Source organism: Cupressus sempervirens, chromosome 4 (assembly GCF_028749045.1).
Source record: "Cupressus sempervirens isolate cs-2001-9-10 chromosome 4, ASM2874904v1, whole genome shotgun sequence".
NCBI lineage: Eukaryota > Viridiplantae > Streptophyta > Pinopsida > Cupressales > Cupressaceae > Cupressus > Cupressus sempervirens.
Window position 1 is genome coordinate 878,004,956 of NC_143121.1, and position 22,059 is coordinate 878,027,014.

The 22,059-nt window shown below is 33.5% G+C and overlaps 1 pseudogene; it reads left to right on the forward strand.

Moving 5' to 3' along the window:
• LOC149564196 (aspartyl protease family protein 2-like) overlaps positions 1 to 17,357 on the forward strand; it is a 54,536-nt pseudogene extending 37,179 nt beyond the window's left edge.
• The last annotated feature ends 4,702 nt before the right edge of the window (positions 17,358 to 22,059 follow it).

Below are 22,059 nucleotides of genomic sequence, written 5' to 3' on the forward strand. Positions count from 1 at the left end.
TCCCCTCTTATTGTATCAATTAGGGGTGCACATATGCCACTGAAATTCTTAATAAAATTCCTATAAAAACTAACCAGACCATGAAATGATCTTACCTCAGTAGCAGACCTTGGAGTAGGCCATTCCAAGATGGCTTTTACCTTCTCCGGATCCATTTTGAGACCTTCAGGTGATATAACAAACCCCAAATAGACTAACTCCCTTTTTGCAAAGTTACACTTCTTCAGATTAATTAACAGTTTCTCTTCCCTTAGCCTTTCTAGGACACTGGGAATATGCACTAAATGTTCTTCCAAAGTCTTGCTGAAAATTATAATATCATCCAAATAAACAATAACAAATTTTTCCAAGAACTTCTTAAGTACCTAATTCATGAGCCGCATGAAGGTGCTTGGGGCATTTGTCAATCCAAAGGGCATGACTAACCACTCATAAAGACCCTCCTTGGTCTTGAAGGCTGTTTTCCACTCATCTCCTTCTCGAATTCGTATCTGGTGATAACCACTCTTTAGATCTATCTTTGTGAAGTACTGAGCTCCACTCAAGTAGTCCATAATATCATCCATCCTTGGCAAAGGAAATCGGTACTTGATGGTGATCCTATTTATAGCCCAAGAATATGTACACATCCTCCAATATCCATCCTTGTTTGGTGCAAGTACTACAAGTACTGCACATGGAATCAGGCTCTCTTGAATCAAGCCCTTCCTTAATAGCTCCTGAACCTGTCTATTTAGCTCCTCTGTTTTAGTAGGAGTCATCCTATGAGCAGCCTTGTTGGGCAAACTAGCTCCTAGAATCAGATCTATTTGATGACTGATTTGCCTTACTGGTGCCAATCCATCTGGAACATTATCAGAGATAATATCTCCAAACTCCCCTAGTAAATCTAAAACTTCAACTGGTATTTCACTACTACCTTATTTATCTTTTCTAGGAATCAAAGCATAGCACATATGCTGATGATTCATGCCATCTAAAAACTTCCTTTCATCAACAAGACAAATCCTAGCATTGGTACATACTTTTTCACCTTCCTTTTTCATGGGCTTCAATTTGTGGGAAACTCCGTCCTTTGTCAAAGAGCATGTGTTTGCATGTCCCTCATGTATTGCATGTCTATCAAACTACCATGGTCTACCCAACAATAGATGGCAAACATCCATCGAAATAACATCACAGAGAACTTCATCATGGTAACTCCCAATTTTGAATTTTACTAAACATTGTTCACTTACCAGGACCTTATGATCATCTTTTACCCAAGCAATCTGATAGGCTGGGGATTTTTCTCCCTCTTGAGCTTTAGCTTAGAGACCATCTCTTCTGATACCAAGTTATTAGTGCTACCACCATCAATGATCACGTCACAACATTTATCCTCACACTTGCATCTGGTACGGAACAAACTCCTCCGTTGTCCTAGTTCAATCTCACCACTTAGTAGGACTCTTTCATTTACCAAGGTCTCTCCTCTTTCTGCATCCTCTGAATGTGATGATTGTGCATCCTCATCCACATGAGCAACCCTAGCTTGGCCCTCAGTTCTCCTATCTGTCCTTCTGTGTCATTGAGGGCATTCAAAGGCACGATGGCCTTCTTCATTGCAATGGAAATAGGTACCACGGAAGCCTCCTCTTCCTTGTCCATGTCCTCTACCTCTTCCTCTCTAATTTCCAAAGTCTTGGTCAGGGGAGCGGTTGAAACCCTCATTCCTCTGGTTCCTGCTAGTACCCTCATCTTCATTTTTCTTTTGGGTTTCATTGCGGCCTTCAGATGACCTACTGCTTCCCCTTCCTCCTTGATCATGCCCTCTTTGTCTTCCTTCAAACCTTTTATTTAGCTTCTCTTCAACTTGTAGGGCAAACTGGTATGCCTCTTCAACGCTTTTCATTCTTACCAGACTTAATTCCGCCTAGATGCTAGGTCACAACCCACTGATATAATGAGCAACCTTCTCCTTATTTGCTTCTGCATGTCCCACTCTAATCAAGAGTCGGTAAAATTCCTCTGTATATTCTTGGACTGATCTTCCTGCTTGCTTTAGCCCATGCATCTTCTTAAACAAATCAAGCTCGTAGTCCATAGGAATGAACTGCTTCTTCAATTTGTCCACCATGCGATCCCATCTTGTGATCTTCTCCTTTCCTCTTCTGTTTCTTTCCAATTGGACCTCTTTCCACCAGATTTTGGCATGGCCTTTTAGTTTGGCCTTTGCAAACTTAACCCTATCTGGGTCCCTAATATACTCATACTCAAAGTATTCTTCCAGTTCATTGATCCAATCGATCCACTCATCTGGTTTCAGATTTTCTGAAAATACACCCACTTCAATTGTGGGTCTTTTCCCAAACTTAGTAATGGCCCTAAAAAGCCTTTCCTCTGCATGATTCAGAACTTCCTCATCAAATTCCCCTTCTGGTTCCATTACTTCTTCTTCATTGTCATCCTCACTGTCGTCACCTGCGATAACATTTGCTCCTCTACGAAGCTCCTCTTGCAATGCCTGCACCTGCCTTTTGAGGGCTCTAACCTCCTCAGGATTAATAGCTCTAGCTCTTCCACCATGCTCTCTTTGTGGAGGCATTTTCTTAACTCAAACCCACAACCACACAGTCTTGGTGCAAACTGCCTCATAGTCGGCGCTCTGTCTACACACTCAGGAAAACCTGCTCTGATACCACTTGATGGGGACACAACCCAAGAACAAAATGGACACAACAGAAAGGGGAAATTGTATTAACTAAAAAATAAGCTACTACATTCAGTACAGAGAAAATAAACTTCAAAACCTTCCCTAAGGGCTTACAATAGCATAAATCTGGAGATAATTTCTCCTTTCAGTACCTCCTCTCAAACTCCACTCCGAACTGCCTTTTACAATGCCAAAAATCTCCTTAAATAGATCCCAGAGGGTTAAGGACTTGGAGTACATTCTAGAAAGTGCTAGTAGGCATCCACCGACCAAATAGAAGGTTCCAAAAATTGCGTTAGAAGTCAGTGCAAATCTAGAAGAATCCTGAAACGGTACCCAAACTTTCGGGAGGCATAACTTTTGAACCGTAGCTCCGATTGATGAATCGTTTACATTTTCGAAAAGCTCTTGAAGCGCTCTATAGCCCTATGGACCAGCTTCACTTGTCCCCCATTTTTTGGCCCTTTTTGAGGTCATTTAGTGCCCCTAACCTAACTTTGAAGCATTCTTAGGAGGTCTCCAAAACTCAAAAAATTGTAATAACTTTCAAACCGTGGGGCCTTTTGACCTGATTCTTTTTCTAGAATGCTCTAAATGACATTTACATTCATCTGGCCAATTCACACCTTCTAGGTCACCAAAATGATGGCCAAATTGCATGCTCCTATTTTTTCAAGATTTTCTAGCACAGTGATAGTTGAATTGTGAGAGTTGGAACCTTTATTTGACCCAAGTGGGTATCCAAAAATGTAAAGACATGAAATAGAAACTAAGTCTAAGTACATTTTTTTGGGTGACACAGGATTGCCCTTATACCTCTGGATGCTTGTGCATCAATCTTTTACTTTGATCATTTTCTTTCCATTAAATATAGTTAACTGATAGTGCATACCTACGCATACTTTTTTTAGATCGAACTATCCACATCCAATCACTGTAATTGTAACATGGACCGACATACTTGAACAATTTGACAACTTTTTTGTAACATACCTTTATCCCATCCATGGAAAATAGGCCCAAACCATGTAATTAGGATGGAGCAATGCAATATATCCTCTCATTATCACAAAAATCTATGTTAATTTGAGGTAGCTCATTGGGTACCCATTCTTTCTCAATGTGTGTGTACCAAAAGGGTACCTTAATGTCGCCTTTGGTCTCATCATCATAAGAACATGACCCCCCATTAGCAAGAAAAAATTGCATGTGTTTATCAAATTTTTTTCTAATCTTTTGACCTCTAGTTGATCTTCCTATTTTAGCTGTACTACATGTAGATCTTTCATCTACCATTTCCTCATTTCCCTCATTCAATGTAGATAGATCTGACAAGTACCTATTCAGTGGCACCTACAATACATCAAATGGAAATTTGATAATATTTAAATAATATATATAGAATAATCAAGTCATGACTCATATGTGTAGTTCTTCCTTGTCTATATGTGAAAGATATAAAATGTAGTAAATTGAAAGTGATTATACAATTATATTTCTATACAGACCTTCTTTGTCTATATATACATTATATGATTATATAATATGTCTATTTATAACATGCGTGGTCAATGATAAACAAGAAGAATGTAGAAAAATTATGTCTATTTATTGACTTATACCTATTGATCCATGTCACTGTGCATGATCCATGCCAAAAGCAGTCAAATTTATAGCATATGTTAATCATTTATCTTAAGTTAGCTAAAAATTACATGATACGCGTATGCTACAAATAACTTAGAAGACAACGTGAACAATATGATACATCATAAATATGAATAAATTTACCTTATATATGGAATGCAAGATCATCAACAGAAGGGGTGATGATGTCTCTAGTCAATTGACTATTTTCAAAAAGGGTGATAATTAGACACAATATAAACAATGGTAATTATAAATAACATATGTTGTAATCATTAGAATTGAACACAATAAATATGTAATCATATTTCTTGCATATGTTAATCATTTATGTTAAGTTAGCTAAAAACTACATGATACTTGTATGCTAAAAATAACTTCGAAGACAACATGAAGAATATGTAACATCATAAACATGAACAAATTTATCTTATATATGGAATGCAAGATCATCAACAAAATGGGTGACAATGTCTATAGTCAATTGACTATTTGCGAAAAGGGTGATAATCGGACACAATATAAATAATGGTAATTATAAATAACATATGTTGTAACCATTATAATTGAACACAATAAATATGTAATCATATTTCCTGCATATGTTAATCATTTATCTTAAGTTAGCTAAAAATTACTTGATATGCATATGCTACAAATAACTTAAAAGGCAACATGAAAAATATGCAACATCGTAAATATGAACAAGTTTACCTTATATATGGAATGCAAGATTGTCAGCAGAAGGGGTGATGATGTCTGTAGTCAATTGACTGTTTGCAAAAAGGGTGATAATAGACACAATATAAACAATGGTAATTATAAATGTTGGAAATGATTGAAATGAGGGAGATTGTTGGAAATAATCGAAATGATCATAAGAACAACTATTGGAATAATAAATGGAACTGGTAAAGAATGTTCTCAATCATTGTTTTGTCATTGATGTCAAACTTACTACTTGCAGGGATGAAAATTGCTTTAATGATCCAAATACTATCAATTAGTTGATTGTCAAGGTGGAGACAATCAATAAGATGTAAGTAGAACACCTAGAGAAAGGTTGAAGTTATGATGTTGTAATGAAGTACAAGGATCAGTTAAGCCATTGATGAAATGGTGTATTGGATGACATACTAAAAGATACAAAGAATAAGCACACTGAAACATATCAAAAGATCTAAGGTTTTAGCTAAGTCTTTTGCAAAGCTCAAACTAAGTTCAAGTGCCGAGTAAGTTCAAGTGACAAGTAAGTTCAAGTGCCGAGTAAGTTCAAGTGCCAAGTAAGTTCAAGTGTTGAGTAAGTTCAAGTGCTGAGCAAGTTCAAGTGCCAAGCAGAATCAAGTGCCGAGAAGAACTAAGTGCCGAGTAGGTGCCGAGTAACACAGAGGTGCCAAGCACCAGTAACTCAATAATGTTGAGTTGCTGCATTGTTTAGGAAATCGAAGATTCACCAGATCTAAGCCAACAAAGTTGTTATCTAGAAATTTATGAATTAAAAGGAAGATAAGAATGATGAGTTGGTGACACAGAATACCATGCAAAACATTTTTAAGATACAACTGATGAAGTTTCAAGAAGAAAACAAGATATGGGGTAGATACATTGTATCCTACCTAATCCATTTTGAAACCCTAAAATTAGAGGGAGAGAATTGAGTGACAAAGACAAATCAAACTTGTATGAAGAAGACATAAGTTAATAAAAAAAGAGAGAGAAGAAGTGTGGAATAGAGGGGATAGTGTGAGAGAGCCGTAGTCAAGCATAAAACCATGAAATGCTGAAGAATGTGCTAAGGAGAAGAAAGCACATTAACTCTATTTAATAGACGACCTCAAGAATGATTACATTGGCAAAATGAGTAGGAAAACTCAAGGAGATGAAGCTTGAGAGGGAGACAAGCAGTTAGAGCTAAAGAGATTGAAGCCAAGCATAAGGATTGAACTGAAAGAGTGATCTGAAATCTGCAAAGTATGTTGTAAGTTATATCAGATCAAAAGACCATTATCGTTACTTTCTAGCAATTGTAATAGCAAGATAAATCCTATGGACTTAGGTTGGTTTAATAGCCATTAGATAAATCCTTTAACAGGGTGACATTCCAAGTGGATGTTCTAAAGACCTTTAACCAGGCCCATTCCTAACAGTTTGGTGAAATCCTCTAACAAGGTCACATTTAACAGTGTGTTGTAAGCCTTTAATAGGGCAGGCTTTTAACAAGGCATCACTTCAGAAGAGTGAGAATCAAGTAGCATGTTACTGGTGGTTTTCCCCAAATTGGGTTTCCACGTAAATCATTGTGTCATGTGTTGATCTTGAATGTTTTATCTTTGCATGTTGATTTACAGTAATTTGCTTATATGACTGATTTAAGTTTGAACATAAGAAAAGGGTATTAATAGGGCATTTGGACCTTGAATAACTGATTCACCCCCCCTCTCAGTTATTCTAAAGAATTCTAACAATAAATAACATATGTTGTAATCATTAGAATATAATACGATAAATATGTAATCATATTTCCTGCATATGTTAATAATTTATCTCAAGTTAGCTAAAAATTACATGATAGGTGTATGCTACAAATAACTTAGAAGACAACATGAACAATATGCAACATCATAAACATGAACAAATTTACCTTATATATGGAATGCAAGATTATCAACAGAAGGGGTGACAATGTCTGTAGTCATTGATTATCTTCTTCATCATCCTCATCATCATCATCATCATCATCATCATCATCATCATCATCATCATCACCATCATTACCATCATCATCACCATCATCATCACCATCATCATTATCACCATCATCATCACAACCACCACCATCATCGTCATCATCATCACCATCATTGTCATCAACATCATTTTGATCTTCATCATTTGCTTCTTCATCATCTTCAATATCTTCTTCTTCCATAACATTATACTTTATCCACCTTCCTCTTGGATCATGTCTAACAACAAATGACCAACCCTATTTATGTGGAGCCCTTGAGTAAAAAACTTGCTCACATTGGCTTGGAAGAACATAGGTCTCATCTCCAATTGGCTCAAATGGCCTTGTATTAATCATTGTAAATCCATTATCATGTTGAATAACTATTCTATCTAGGTCATTTTGATTTAGTCATAACCGGTACCATTTGATGATGAATAGAACTACTTTGAAGGAGTTAAAGTCACACTCAATTATATCATCCAAGATGCCATAGTATTGATTTTGAGACTATTGAGGATGTATGTCATTTCTAGATGATATATTGGTGACCTCAAAAACTGCAGTTATCCCAAAATCACAAGTTTTCTTTGTGTCATCCAACTTTTATATGTAAAATTTGTGGCCATGATAGTACATAGCTTTGTGTTGCTTGAATTTCAATTTTTGAAGTGTTTGTAAATTATTTGCATTGTGAGTTGATATGAAACATACGTTGAGTTATGATCATTAATAAATTTCTACATACCTCTCCACCTCTTAAACCCTTTACTAGATCAACTACCATTGGCGTAACATTAGAATCTCCATTATGATGAGCTTCTATAACCAATGAAGCAACATCTTCCCATGTTAATGAGCAACCATTTTGTTGACATCGTTCAATCCATACCATCATCCAATCAAGATTTTTTGCAATATACAAATGTATTGCATCCCACTCTCGACCACCTGTATCAACAAATATACCAATTATAAATAAATTATATTGAAGATTTATATTAATTAATTAACTACAATAACATCTTAGATTTGCCTCTCACTTTCCTCGACCTACCTTTGCCCATCAAGTACTCCCCTTCGAATTTGTTAATTGAGTTGGGTTTCCAAATATGATCTACATGAATCTTTGCTACAAACTTAGGAAGATATTCACTAATGTACACCATGGTCTGGTATACCATATATTCCTCCACCATAGAACCCTTAGGATGTGCTCTTTTTTGAAAGAAGCCTTTCAAAATTTTTAAGTGCCTCTCAACTATCCACATTGACCTAGTTAGTATAGGTCCACACAATTCAATCTCTTCAACTTGATGTATGAGGTAGTATTCTTGTGCATTGAAAAAACTTGGAGGTGGACACTTTTGCATTTCACATATAAGAAGAGGAGTTTTTCTCTTCCAATATTTTATATCTTCTTTATTGATTTCTTTAGATGACAACCACCTTATGTATTTTCTAAGATCATATATAACCTATTTAACATTATTGGCGAAGTGGTGTGGGAGAGATAGAGGTAGAACATACTGCAATATTTGTAAAATGATCTTGTCAATATTTTATAAAAGAATGCAATTAAAACTAAATGTAGTATACAAATATATAGTGAATAAAAATTAACATGAATTACCTTAATAAATGTATGCCAATCGTGCATTTTCAACCCTAGCCCAAATTCACTTTTCTTTGATATGAGATTGTTTATGTTCGCAGCAAATCCTGTGGAAAATCATATTTTTTTGGTGACTTCTTTTATAGCATTGCTCTACTACTCTGACAATAACCAACTAAGGGCACTTGTATCAATCTGGTCTCCATAGTTATTTGATTGAATGGCATTTTTCATTGCATGGTTGGATTCTTCAATTTCACTACAAGTTTTGACAATTTGGTCTTTGTCACGCCTTCCATCTAAGATTTTCCATAATGTCTCTATTACATTCTTTCTAATATGCATAGGATCAAACAAATGCACAATTGGGAGTTGCTTGTAGTACGAAAACCTAGTAAATTGCATAGGATAAATTTTTAGTCCTTTTGGAAGTTGGTCATTGATGTCTTGATGACCTTCACAAGCATCAATTACATTATCAGTAAACAAAACACAATATCAAAATATAAATTTGAAACAAAAAACCATAAGATGGAATGACATTACCTCGATGATTTATTTTATTGTATGCCAACTTCCATAGGTGAGGTGCCATTCTTTGTGGCTTTTATGTAGTCTCTTCTTTCCCATTGAAAAGACATTTTTTGGTAATTTGATACTTATTATTTCTGTGCAAAAAGTGTATATTCTCATCGAACACCTACTTTCTTAAACTTTCTAAATGATGAGATTTCATCTTTGGACCACAAACTGGACATTCAAATTTTCCCTTTGTTTGAAGACCTACAAGATCATGTATAGTTGGATTAACTATGTTAACTTTGTGTTGTCACTATAACATACCAAAAAAGAGGTGTTAAGAAGAGAACATGCCACAGAAATGTGTTAGCCCAGAGGCATCATGTATTGTCCATACAAGCATTGCATTGCATGAAATTGTCTTTGTCCTATTGGTCTACAGATGTCATACATAGTAACCCCATTCCATAACACCATCAACTTGTTGATAAGGGGTTCAATATATACATTGATATCTTTAACTTGGTACTTACCTAGTTGAATGAAAAAAAAACCATTACATAATTATTATGACCATTTTGATGGATTAGTAATAATAAATTAATTTAAATGACCATTAAATCAAAAGATACTTGGAAAAATCAATGTCAACGTTATGTGCTCTCTCTTTATGGACAACCAAGGAGGTATGTTATTGTTGATAACAAAAATAGACCACACTAAGTAAGTATATCTCATCTCTCCAAAAGGATTGACAATGTTTGCTACCAATGAAAGCTTGAGATTATGAGGTTCTTCTTTAAAGTTTGGCCATTTTTCCTCTATTTTCTTAAATGCCAAACCATCTATAGGTATTTGCATAATGTCATCTTGACTTCTATTGTGTGCATGGTAATCCATAAATTGTGCCAAGCTATTGCACCTGAATAATCGTTGCAGACATGGAATAATGAGAATATGTTGAAGAACCTTGCGAGACACCTTTTATGTTAATCGATCTGATTGATATCTACTACTATGACAGATAGGGCATTGTGTTGAAAATTCATGATGTTTATGATATGTATTATGATTGTTTAGACATGCATGTATTGTTTGATACTCCGTTCCAATATCTTTCATGATGGCAGATAATTCTTGGTACAATCAAGGTAGAATATTTGATGGTGGTAACAAACTCTCACCTATCAACCTATAGCCAAAAATATAATTTTTTAATTTCAAGAATATTAATTGCTACACGAACCCAATGTTAATTGTAAGGGAACTACGAGTAAAATAATGAAAGAAGATGACATACCTTAACATATGTGTTATTTCTGCATTGGATAAACCATTCATAACCTTCAAGTTCACCAAAAAAAACACAACGGCAAGAAGAGTTGTTTCGAAGCCTTCATATAGGGACTCATGTGCCTTCTCAACTATAGGTACATCAAGCTCTACATCAACATCCTCATCATCATTATCATTTTGATCATCGTGATCTTCATCATTGTGGTCTTCTTCCATGGTAGCATTACCTTCTACTTCAATATTCACACCTCCATGTTTCCTCATTTGGAAATTTGCACTCTCTAAACTGTCATGGTCCATAACATGAAACTCAGGGACATTGACCTATATGGAAATGATGGCCTTATATTAGCCATGAAAATGATGTCATCATCATGTCTTATGTAATTTATAAATTAATAAAATACATACCAATGGATGATATTCGTTTCCCCCTTTAATGTGACCATGTTGTCTATAATGTTCCTCAGATGTTTTGATTAGATATCTTCAAGTCTTTAAGCCCTTACAATTTTTGCAAGGACAATGACATTTTCCATCACCTTTTCTTTTTAAGTTAGACCATAGTCTAGCAATTGTCTCCCTATTTTTTTGTGCATTGATATCGTCAGACATGGTCTTTCTTGAATGGAATGACTCATTGGTGGAAGAAGGATGATTTGTTTACAACCTGCAAATGGAGTAGTAAGAGGAAGACACATATAGAAATGACTAGTAAAGAAAGATAAATAGGAATGAGATCCAACATGCATCTAGTGTGATGATGGTTGGAGAGAAGGGGTTTTTGAAGACCCTCAAGGTGAAAAGCACCCCTTGCTTTTCCATAGTAGTAAAGCCAAAACTTGGAGAAAAAGGAAAGGAGTTAGGTCTGTGAACCAAGTAGGAGTTAGGACATGCTAGAGTGGGGTCAGCCCAAGATATTTTGGAATCTTCAAGAACTTGGTAAAGGGTATCTGGAAAGGTGAAAATAAACAAGTATATTTACAGCTACAAAGGAGGAATCAAGAGCATTATAAATAATGAAGAAGAAACTTAAATCTAGATGGCCTCACCTCTATCTACAATTTGATCTTTTTGGATGTGAAATATGACAATTTACAAAATTTCTATTCACATTTTCACTTGAAAAAGAACACCAAATATACCTTTGGTACAATATCTTCTTCAGATTCTTCACTATCAGATTCTTTAGAATTGCAAGCTCTTGTGCAGAAAAAAGATGAGATGTACTAAATAATTTTTAATGGGAAATATTTAAACAAGTCAACTATCAATTTTAAAAAAATAAAATTCAGTTGCTTTATTATGTATTGAAGACTTGGCTTAACCATGGAGTACCTCATTAGAAGACTCATCCTCACTTGATTCATCTTTGGTATTTTTTAAAGCTGCAACTGACCCATTCTTCACTACAACTAAGTTATTCTTTCCCAACGAACTTGGTTTTTTATGTGTTTCCTGTAATGCACTTTGAGTAATATTAAACAAAAATTTCTTATCTCTCTTTCAAAAAGTACAAAAAAAAATTATAAAATGAAAAATGTCACGATGGTATAGCAATATTCAAAGATAAAAAACAAATATCTATTAGTGCTATGCTAGAAAAGTATAATGAATGTCTTCATCATTTAGAGAGCACCAATTTTTTTGTTTGATTTTCAATTTTAAATAAGGCATTTCAATTAACCATTTGTTCACTATTGAACATCAAAATTCCATAAGCTCATGATTCCACTAAAACATGATTCTGTTCTACAGATAATTATCCACAACAAAATTACTAATCTCCTGAGAAGAAGAATCCTCATGCTAGAATCTTTTGCTGGCAGCTTCTTTGTGATGGCAAGATTTTTGCTTACAAGATGCTTCACCTTTATCTATAGAGCATTAACACAAAAATGAGTACCATAAAATCAAAACATATGTTATATTATCAATATGATCCCAAAAAGAAACAAAATAATTGGCATTCTTTAGATCTGGTATTTTTTCAACATAAATGTTCTATATTTCTCATTTAAAATCTTAGTAGGAGGGGTCTCAAAATGGTTAGATATGTTATTGAAACCAAACTTGACCCTTTAGGAGTGATCATGACTTTCCAAGTCATCAAAGAGAAAAAATTACAAAAATTGTCAATGACAACTTTCATAGCAATATTAGAAAGACACCAAGAAATGGTTGGGGATCGATGAAGAAAGTTGGTACTTAGACAATAGAGTTATATAAGCTCATTTGAAATCATTTTGAGGGGTTGGAGTTCCCAGTGTATGAAATATTGACTAATAAAGAAAACTATTTGATAAATCATTCCAAGTAATTTCTTAGTGCATTAATTAAGTTCCCATTTTATGTTTTGGTAGTTGTAAATAATTTTTTTCTTTTTGGCTAGTTCACTGGCCTAGGTAGAGTAGTTGGTGTAGGAGCCCCACACACAACCAAGCCAATGTTGTAGCTTTTTGAAGACCACAAAGACAACTAGAGGAAATCAAGGAATTAATTGGCAAGTTATAAGAATTAGACTAATATGATGATTCAAATATTTGTAATGTCCTTAATAGGAATAAATGAAATTCTAATGGACTATCATTGTCCAAGCATAGATGATATTGGAGTGTTTAGAGTCTAGGAATGTTAGTGATCATAAAAGATTGAAATTTGGTTAATGGTCTTTTTTTTAAAAGGGATTCCATAAAATATATGTCAACATTAGTTTGAGTTTGTTTTTTTTAAAACCAAACCATTCAACTAACTGATGATAGTTGTATTGGTTTTTAGTTAGTTTTAGGTATTTCTATATTTTTGTTTTGAGTCTCTATTATAAGAGAGACAGTTGGGTGTACGGACAGAGGATAAAGAAAACACTAAGAAAACTCTATTCTTTGCAATTGATTTCCATTAGTTTGGATCTCCAATTGATTGGTTTGTATTTGAAAGACTTTGACAAGGTTTTATGTATGAACTACTATGTTTTATTAATATGTTTAATAACATTGTAGTCTTGTTATCATACCAGTATTGACTTAAAATAGTTACTCTTGATTTCAATTTGCTGATGCAGTAACACCTTAGGTAGAATGAGGATCATCCCATGAATGTATAGGCCTAAAATTCATGGGATGAAATTGTTAACATGTATTATAAATAGCTAATAGTGCATATGCAGTTTTGTGGGGTGAAAAAGCGATCACAGGTTGAAGATATATTGGAATTGAAAGCTGTATACTGTAGGGAATATTCTACCTGAATGTGGAGTGAATCCTATCTTTGAAAAACATATAACATATTGAATTTGTGTCTGGAGGTAAGAGTTTGAGGGAACTCTAGTCAAATCAGTTTTGCATCAAGATTCATGGACTATGGTGTTGTAGGGCCTGAGAGGTCAATCATTTATGAAATTTGATCATTTTTAGTCATCTCACAAGTCTAGTGTGAATTTGGAGAATAGGGATAGCAGGGGTGATGTCCCTTATTAAATTGATGAATTGTCATGCAAAGATGTGGGGTACAGTTATGTATAATCCTATTGGTCTATGGTAACCATATACAATCCTTTGCTATGTTATAAGACTCTTTAAAAGGGTATTAGGAAGTGTCTTTAGATTTTCAAACACTTTGAGGAAAACCAAAGTTGTTCTCATTCCAAGCATGCAGTAGGACTGACAGGTAGGGTATTGTGCATTTAAGCCAAATTTATAGAAGTATGGTATTGTCTTAGAGTCTTAAAGATCCCTGTGTTAGTTAATTGGGTATTTAAGAAACCAAGTCAGAATCTAGGAATATTGTGATAGACTTAAACAAGTTAATTCCTTAAAGAATTTGAAGTTGTCGATAGGCACAAGTATCTAAGTCTCTTAAGTTTGCAACTATTATTGTGTATTTAATACCAACCACCCTTCCTTTGCATCAGTAGTTATCATAGATATTTCTCTAATTTGATTTATAATTGTTGGAACACAAAAACCTTTAGGAATATTTTAGGGAACTATAAATAACTTGGGTTCAATATGAAATGATCTTCTATTTTTGGAATCAATCCCTAGGTGGATTCAAGCATACCCGATAAGGTGACTTGATGGTTATAGGGTTTGGATAGAGGAGTAGTTGATTGGTTTGTGTCAATCAAGGATTGGAGTAGGTATAGAAATATCTAAAGGTATAGTTTCCAAGAACTAAGAAGGATTTGAATATTTTTGTGTTCCTTTTGAATCTTTGTAAGGACCATCAACAAGTAAAGTCTTAAAACCCTTGTAAGTAGCCTATTTTATAGGAATGAGTTGTACGGAGGGGTTGAAGAACTAAAACCTTGAAAATATTCAAGCTCTCTAAAACCATAACTTAATTGGTATCTTCTTGAGTTTTTCTTGAAATATTTTCAAAATGGAAAATTTGGAGGCCTAATTAGGGCAAAAGGCTAGTAGCCCTAAAATAAGGGTTTGAGGAGATTGGTAAGAAACCATAGAATTTTGTGAGAAAGAACACTTTGAACCTAATCAAATAGACTTGTATGGGATCCCTCCATCCTACTACAATACTAGTGAATTCCTTGCTGAGTTGAATGAATCTTGATGCTTTGAGTCTTACATCTTGTTAAAGTGGAATATTGAAGTAGGGAAATTGGTAGAGATATCCTTGGAAAGAATAGGAGGATTAAATGAAGAATTATCCTAGTGTGGGGTCTTGGAGTAAACCCAAAGAAGGCTTATTAGTGAGCCTTGTGAGGTCCTAGTAAATGTTAATTAGTATCTACTTACCATTACGACAAGTTGACAACTATAAACTTCTGACAACATTCCACACATTTTTGTGGTCCTAATTCATAGTTGTCAAATTATTTTTGTAAAAAGAGAAGAAGTTAGTATATTCAACAAGAGTAGAGAGTTAATCGATTTACTTCATTTATTTACATTATTTATAAAGATTGTAACTTCTAGATATATATGAGATTGTTAATTTCTTAAGCTTTAATTTTGTTGCTTTATGTGAACTCTACTTTGTAGATTCTCAAATATGATAATAAAAGCATTCAAATTCAATATGTGCTTCAATATTTTAGTGAAGCTTTTAATACTTACCTCATAGTTGCTAGAGGCTTTGAAGGTCTTTGAGCTCCCATTTCTATCTTTTTCTATTTTAAACCTTACAAAGATAGTGCAAATGTATACACTTCAGAGAAGTTGATGGAGGTCATCTGAATTATCAAATTCCTATTAAAATGGAGTTCAATTTATTACGATATAAGGTAGTTGACTTGATGTGAAAAATGCATCTATGATGACAATAAAATACTTAAGAAGAATTCATTACATGTAGTAATATAAGAAAGACAATAAACTTATAAAGTATAAATCTCATATCAACTACAAATTATACTTACTAAATAGTGCGGAGATCTATAAGTTAGGGAGAGCAAGCTTTTGAATAAATTATACTTTGAAACAAGGAATCACCATTTTTCCTACAATATACACCAAGCATCATGCACTTTTTGAATTCAACATAGAGTTTAGTGGAGGAGAAGCACTACAAAGGAAAAAAATAATTCCATATTAATTGCATAATACTTACTACCTAGCGTAGAGGAAGCTATTTTGGAAATGTTCCACAAACCTCAATTAAAGATTTATGAATGGCCCATTTCCTACTGCATAGACTACTTCAATTTAAAAGGTAATCAACCAAGTTGATTTGATAAAATGCACCATCAATTATGTACAAATAAATATAAGCCTAAGATTTAATATAGAATATATACAAAAGACAATATAACTCCTATTAATTTAATAAATATACTTACCTATTAGAGATCTATTTGTAAAGGGAAGTTCCATATAAATCTTGGATCAAACTTCTTTGCAGGGCATTCATTAAGTTTTATGCCAGTACATTACTATGCACCATTCTGTCAACTAGTTTCTCCTCTCTCGAATTCTTCATGTAATTGCACAAGGATCCATAGTTCATGCATGTTTTACCAAATCTATGCAAATATGCTTGATAGAATTGGGATCTTCTCTATGGAGATTGAAACACTCAATACAAGCTTAGGGGAGAGTACCAAAATCCCCAATGTGGCATTTAGCTGTGGGATTAAAATCTAAGGACCCAGTTTTATAGGTTAAGCATTTGTTAGAATATATAATGAAATGGGGTTGGAGAAGGCACCTATTTTATTCACCTCACAACTTGGTAAACTTGTTGGAATAAAACTTCTTACTACTTGGTGGACTACACTATTTCTCCCCCCACACAAGTTAAATTATATTGGGGCAGACACTATTGAGGTAGTCATTGAAGAAATCGATGAGCTACTCTCCTTTTCTAAGGAACATATTTATAGAGACCTTTTATGACATTGGGATAAAGAAAGTTTTTGTTGATGGGGTTCTTCTTCCCATCCATCCCAAGGTTTGGAGTATTGATGTTCATGGAAATGGGAGAACTATAAATGATTTTGGCACCACCTTGACCTATATTGTAGAGCCTACATACCAGATAATCCTTGCAACATTTAGAATGACTATTGTATCTGAGAATAAGACTTATACAGAGCTAATTTGATCTATGATTCAATGTCTTACGTATTGCTAGACTCTAATTACCAAAGCTTACAATTATTTTCAAGGGTGGCACAATATTTGATTCTCCTCCTTTAAACTATTTCATCAATGTTGCTAATGACAAGTGCCTGACATTATAGGGTGTCTCTTCTCTTACTATTTTCTCTATTCTTGGTAAGATTTTGTAGTAGAACTTTTTTTATCATGTATGATAGGAAATTTTCTAGACTTGATTTGCTCATATTAATTGTCCCACATGTTAGGATGTACATTTTTCTTGAGATTATTGTCATTTGAGTGCTATCATTATAGATAAAAATTCATTTTCCTTTGATTCTAACTATGCTCCTTAATGTACATTTGCTAGCCATAGCATCTGTTAGACAAGAAGCTTGTCTGTTAAACTTTATTTTCTAAGTGATTATATCTATATGCCAAGTTTGATGAAAAAGAAAACTAAGAATAATTTGGAGTATTGGAAACAAAACCTTCTCAATGACTCAAGGATGATGACAAAGTGCAACATAGGGTTGTTAAAAATAAGAGGACACGTTTCATAAGGCATTGTTTTCTTTTGCTTCAACGAAAAATAGTCCCACATACACATTTTCTCAACTTAATTTTACCAATTTCAACAAAAGAATTATATATTACCTCTATTCAAATTTCAAAGGACCAATAAATTTCAACATATTTCTTAGTTGAACATTACAATCTCTTTCTTTATTCCAAGGTTGAAACTAGATAAAGATATCTTTTATCCTTCTTAGTTTATTAATAGAAGCAAACCTGTTGTACAATGGAGGTGAGCCTACTTGGAAATTTTGTGAAAATTAATTTGTTAATCATCTGGGTAGGAATTAATGATTTAATACTCATTTTGGGTGCTTTAATAGCTAATTCAACGTATCTTGGAAGATATTGGACCATTGTCTACTCCTATTTAAAAACTTATATGAATGTTTTCTCCTTCACCTTTGTAGTAGCTACGCATATTAGTTTATCCCTTTTAAGCATTAATTTTTTAATATGCATATTTATTTATATACTTTTCTATATCCAAATCAGATATTGATTCCTATTAATATAAACCTAAATATAATGTACAATAGATATATATATTTATATATATTAATATAATTATTTATTATCAAACAATTATATTAATATGAATGATAGAAACAATCATGTCTACAATGATCAAGAAGGGAAATCATCAGAAAACTATTCAAAATGTAATAATAACCATAAAAAATTTAGGGATGCAAAGAACAACAAACTTTAGTAGTTTTAATATTACTAATGACATTAGTAATGGGAGGGATATTTATTGAAGATACAACTTATTTATACAACTAATTCAAAACTTTCCTCAAAAAAATTTCATATTGCAAAAGATATTAATCAATATAGTAAGCATTGACATCTAGAGAAAGACGTTAATCAGACAATTGTATAAAGAGCAACAACTAGTATATTCCAAAAGTTGCTACCACTTACTTGTAAAGGATACATTATGAGATTTGATCTCACATCTAGAAGGGTATAATCGAATATTATTTTTTCTTATTTATCCATACTTGGATCATGCAAAGTGAGTAGAGGCTCCCTTAAGGCAATCAGTTGAAGATATTAAAACAATGAGAATGACACCAAAAGACATCACCATTTGAATTATTATATCAGACAAGAGATCGCCCTAAAGTAAGTGGTTTGATCAAACCAAAGCTGTAGAAATCATTACACATTTCTAAAGGAATATTAGGAATGGTAATTATTGTTATGTCATCATGAGTGATAAAGAAGGGATCAGTTGCTTAGTTTACATAGTAATGTCTAAGACAACCAAATAAAGTCCTTCCCTTATAATATGATATATATATATATATATATATATATATATATATATATATATATATCAACATGATATCCTCAACTGTAACATTCTAAATTATTATTTATATAAAACTAAAAAAAATAAACCATCAGCTATGTAGTACCCAGATATACTTGAAATTGGCATGAAGAAAATAAAATAATTGGATAAAGTACTTCTGCCATTCATATATCAACCAAAAATGAAATGTTCAGAGACATCTCTTTACAATCTCCATGTGAAAATGATAATCATGGCTCCATATGAGAAAATTAAAGCAAAATGTGGCAAAATTCACAAATCTTAAGATAACAAAGACCAAGACTCAAGCCACTATCTATCCGAGTTAAGAACAAAACAAGTGCATGTAGAATCATCAATCATCCAAGCCTCCATATTTGTTTCAAAATAATTTCCAAAATGCAAAGAAAAATTCTTAAATAAAGGGCTAATATACCATAAAATCCCTTACCATGGATGCTGCTCTCAGTTTATGTCTCAGCTTACAAACCCTTCTATTTAGGCCCTCATAACTAGGGCTTCCTCAAACTACGCCTTCCCCCAATCAATCCCCAATAAATGATTATTTAAATAAGAAGGTATCAACTCACCTATTCACCTATTCACTGGTTGTGATGTGAAGCTAGGCAAGTTTGTGTATGCTCAAATGATGGCCAACAGTTCTAGTTTAGAGCTGCAATAGATGGGTTTCCAAATGCTCCAAGGATGAAGAATGCCAGAAATCCTCAAATTATTTGTGAATTATGCTCAACTAGTATGGCAGTTAAGTGAAATGCTCAGTTAACTTGTCACTCAAGTGAAATACTCAACTGACTTGCCACTTTTTTTTTCTTTTTTGTCTTTATGTTGCTGTGTTGGTCACAATTGAGACCAACACAAAATTGAAAGCATTGGTTGCAATTGCGACCAACACGGGCATGTATTAAAAAAAAAAAAAGAAGTTTCCTTTATAATGATGATCAACCAAGCCATTTAAATTTGTTGGTCAAAATTTAGGGTTAAATGTGCTAGTGCTTCTTCTTGAGAATAACCTTTACACACCAATCTTGCTTTATTTATGGAAACTTTTCCATCTTCATTCAGCTTGTTTCTAAACACCCATTTTGTGCCAATTACATTTTTATCCTTGGGTCTAGGAATGAGGGTCTAGGTTTTGTTCTTCTCTATTTGTTCTATTTCTTTATTCATTGCTTCAACCCAACTTTTATTATCTAGAGCATATTTAACATTTCTAGGTTCAAATTCAACAAGTAAACATGTACCTTTTAATTTTCTTTTTGTCATTGTCCCATCAAATTTGTCTCCAATGATTTGATCAAGTGCATGATGCCTTCTGACATATATTTTTAACACAAGTTCTTTGGATTAGGAATGAGTTCCACTGTCTTCATCTTAAACTTCACTATCTAGCTTGGGTTCCATTGTCTATGCCTTGGGTCCATCAGACTCACTTTGAACTAGCTCGATAGCTTTTGACTACAACTTGGGTCCTTCAAACTTTGACTAGGGTTGTACTATCTATGACTTAGTAACTATTGGAGATTTTGGGGACTCAGGGGGTGAAGCTTCGTTTCCCTTAGATAGACTTGGCAGGGTAATAGGTTCATAGTAAAGAAATCTTCTATAATCCGCTAGCTATTTGCTACTTTCTTCTTCACTATTTTTTGCAAACTCATCAATTCTCACATGTGCACTTTCCATGATTTTATGAGTAGAAAAATTCAAACATTTGTATGCTTTACTTCTATAGGAGTATCTTTAAAATATGCCTTCATTACCCTTGATATCAAATTTTCCTTTTCTAGATTCTTTCAAGATATAACATTTGCTACCAAATACTTTCAACTAACTTACATTTGGTTTGTAGCCAAACCATAGTTGATAAGGAGTTTGATTTGAAACTTTCTTCAATTGTACCTTGTTCAAGGTATGAACTAAATTGTTGATTGCTTCCTTCTAGTATTTGATTACAAAATTCTTTTCAATCATCAGTGTTCTTGCACAGTCCATAATGGATTTGTTTCTTCTTTCAACTATACCATTTTGCTAAGATGTACCAGGGGCTGATACTTGTCTTTTGATCCCTCTTTCAATGTAGAAATTATTGAATTCATTGGAGGCAAATTCACCATCTCTATCTGATCTTAAAAATTTCTATCTCTTTCTAGTTTCTTTTTCTATTGTTGCCAGATACCACTGGAATTTTTGAAAAGCTTTAGATTTTTCTTTTAGATAAATTACAACCATCATTCTAGAATAATCATCAACAAAAAGAATGAAAAAATTTTCTCCACTATAACACTCTATTACAATAGGTCCACATAAGTTTGTATGCACAAGTTCTAAGAATTCTACCGACTGATAGTTCTTGCTTTTAAAGCTAGTCTTTCCCATCTTACCAATTTGGCAATTTTTGCATAGACCCAAATTAGGCTTCTTCAAACTAGGAATATCTCTTACTCTTTTATGTTTGCTTATCTTAACCAAATTATCAAATCTTACATGACATAATCTTTTGTGTCTTCTAATTGAGCAATAAAACATGAACTTTCACTGAGATCAAGATAAAATAGATTACCTTTTGTTTTCTTGCCAGATCCAACTAGATTTCCTTTTCCATCCAATAGTTTGGCCTATCCATCCATGAATTCTAGCTCGAATACAGTGTTATTCAACTGCACCATACTTGGTAGATTATGATTTAGTTCTTCAACCCAATAAGTATTATCACATACAAGTTCCTTTTTCAAAGAAATACATCCTTTTCCTTTTATGTTACAAGGTTCATTAATTCCATATCTCACACTATGTCCATCATAATATTCCATGTGCTCAAATTTTGTTTTGTCTCCAGTCATATCATTTGAACAAACACTATCAATAATCCATGTATTATTTTTGTTAACATGAGAGATAAGTTCCATTTTATCTCCTTCATCACCAGATTCATCTTTTACTGCAATAAATACCATTTCATCTTCACTATTATCAGAATCTTTAGCCATAAAACAAGATTTATATCTTTGTCCTTCTAGTTCTTGTAGTTCTTGGAATCCTTCTTGCCTTTGTGCTTATTTCTTCTCTTTTCATCTTTATTATCTC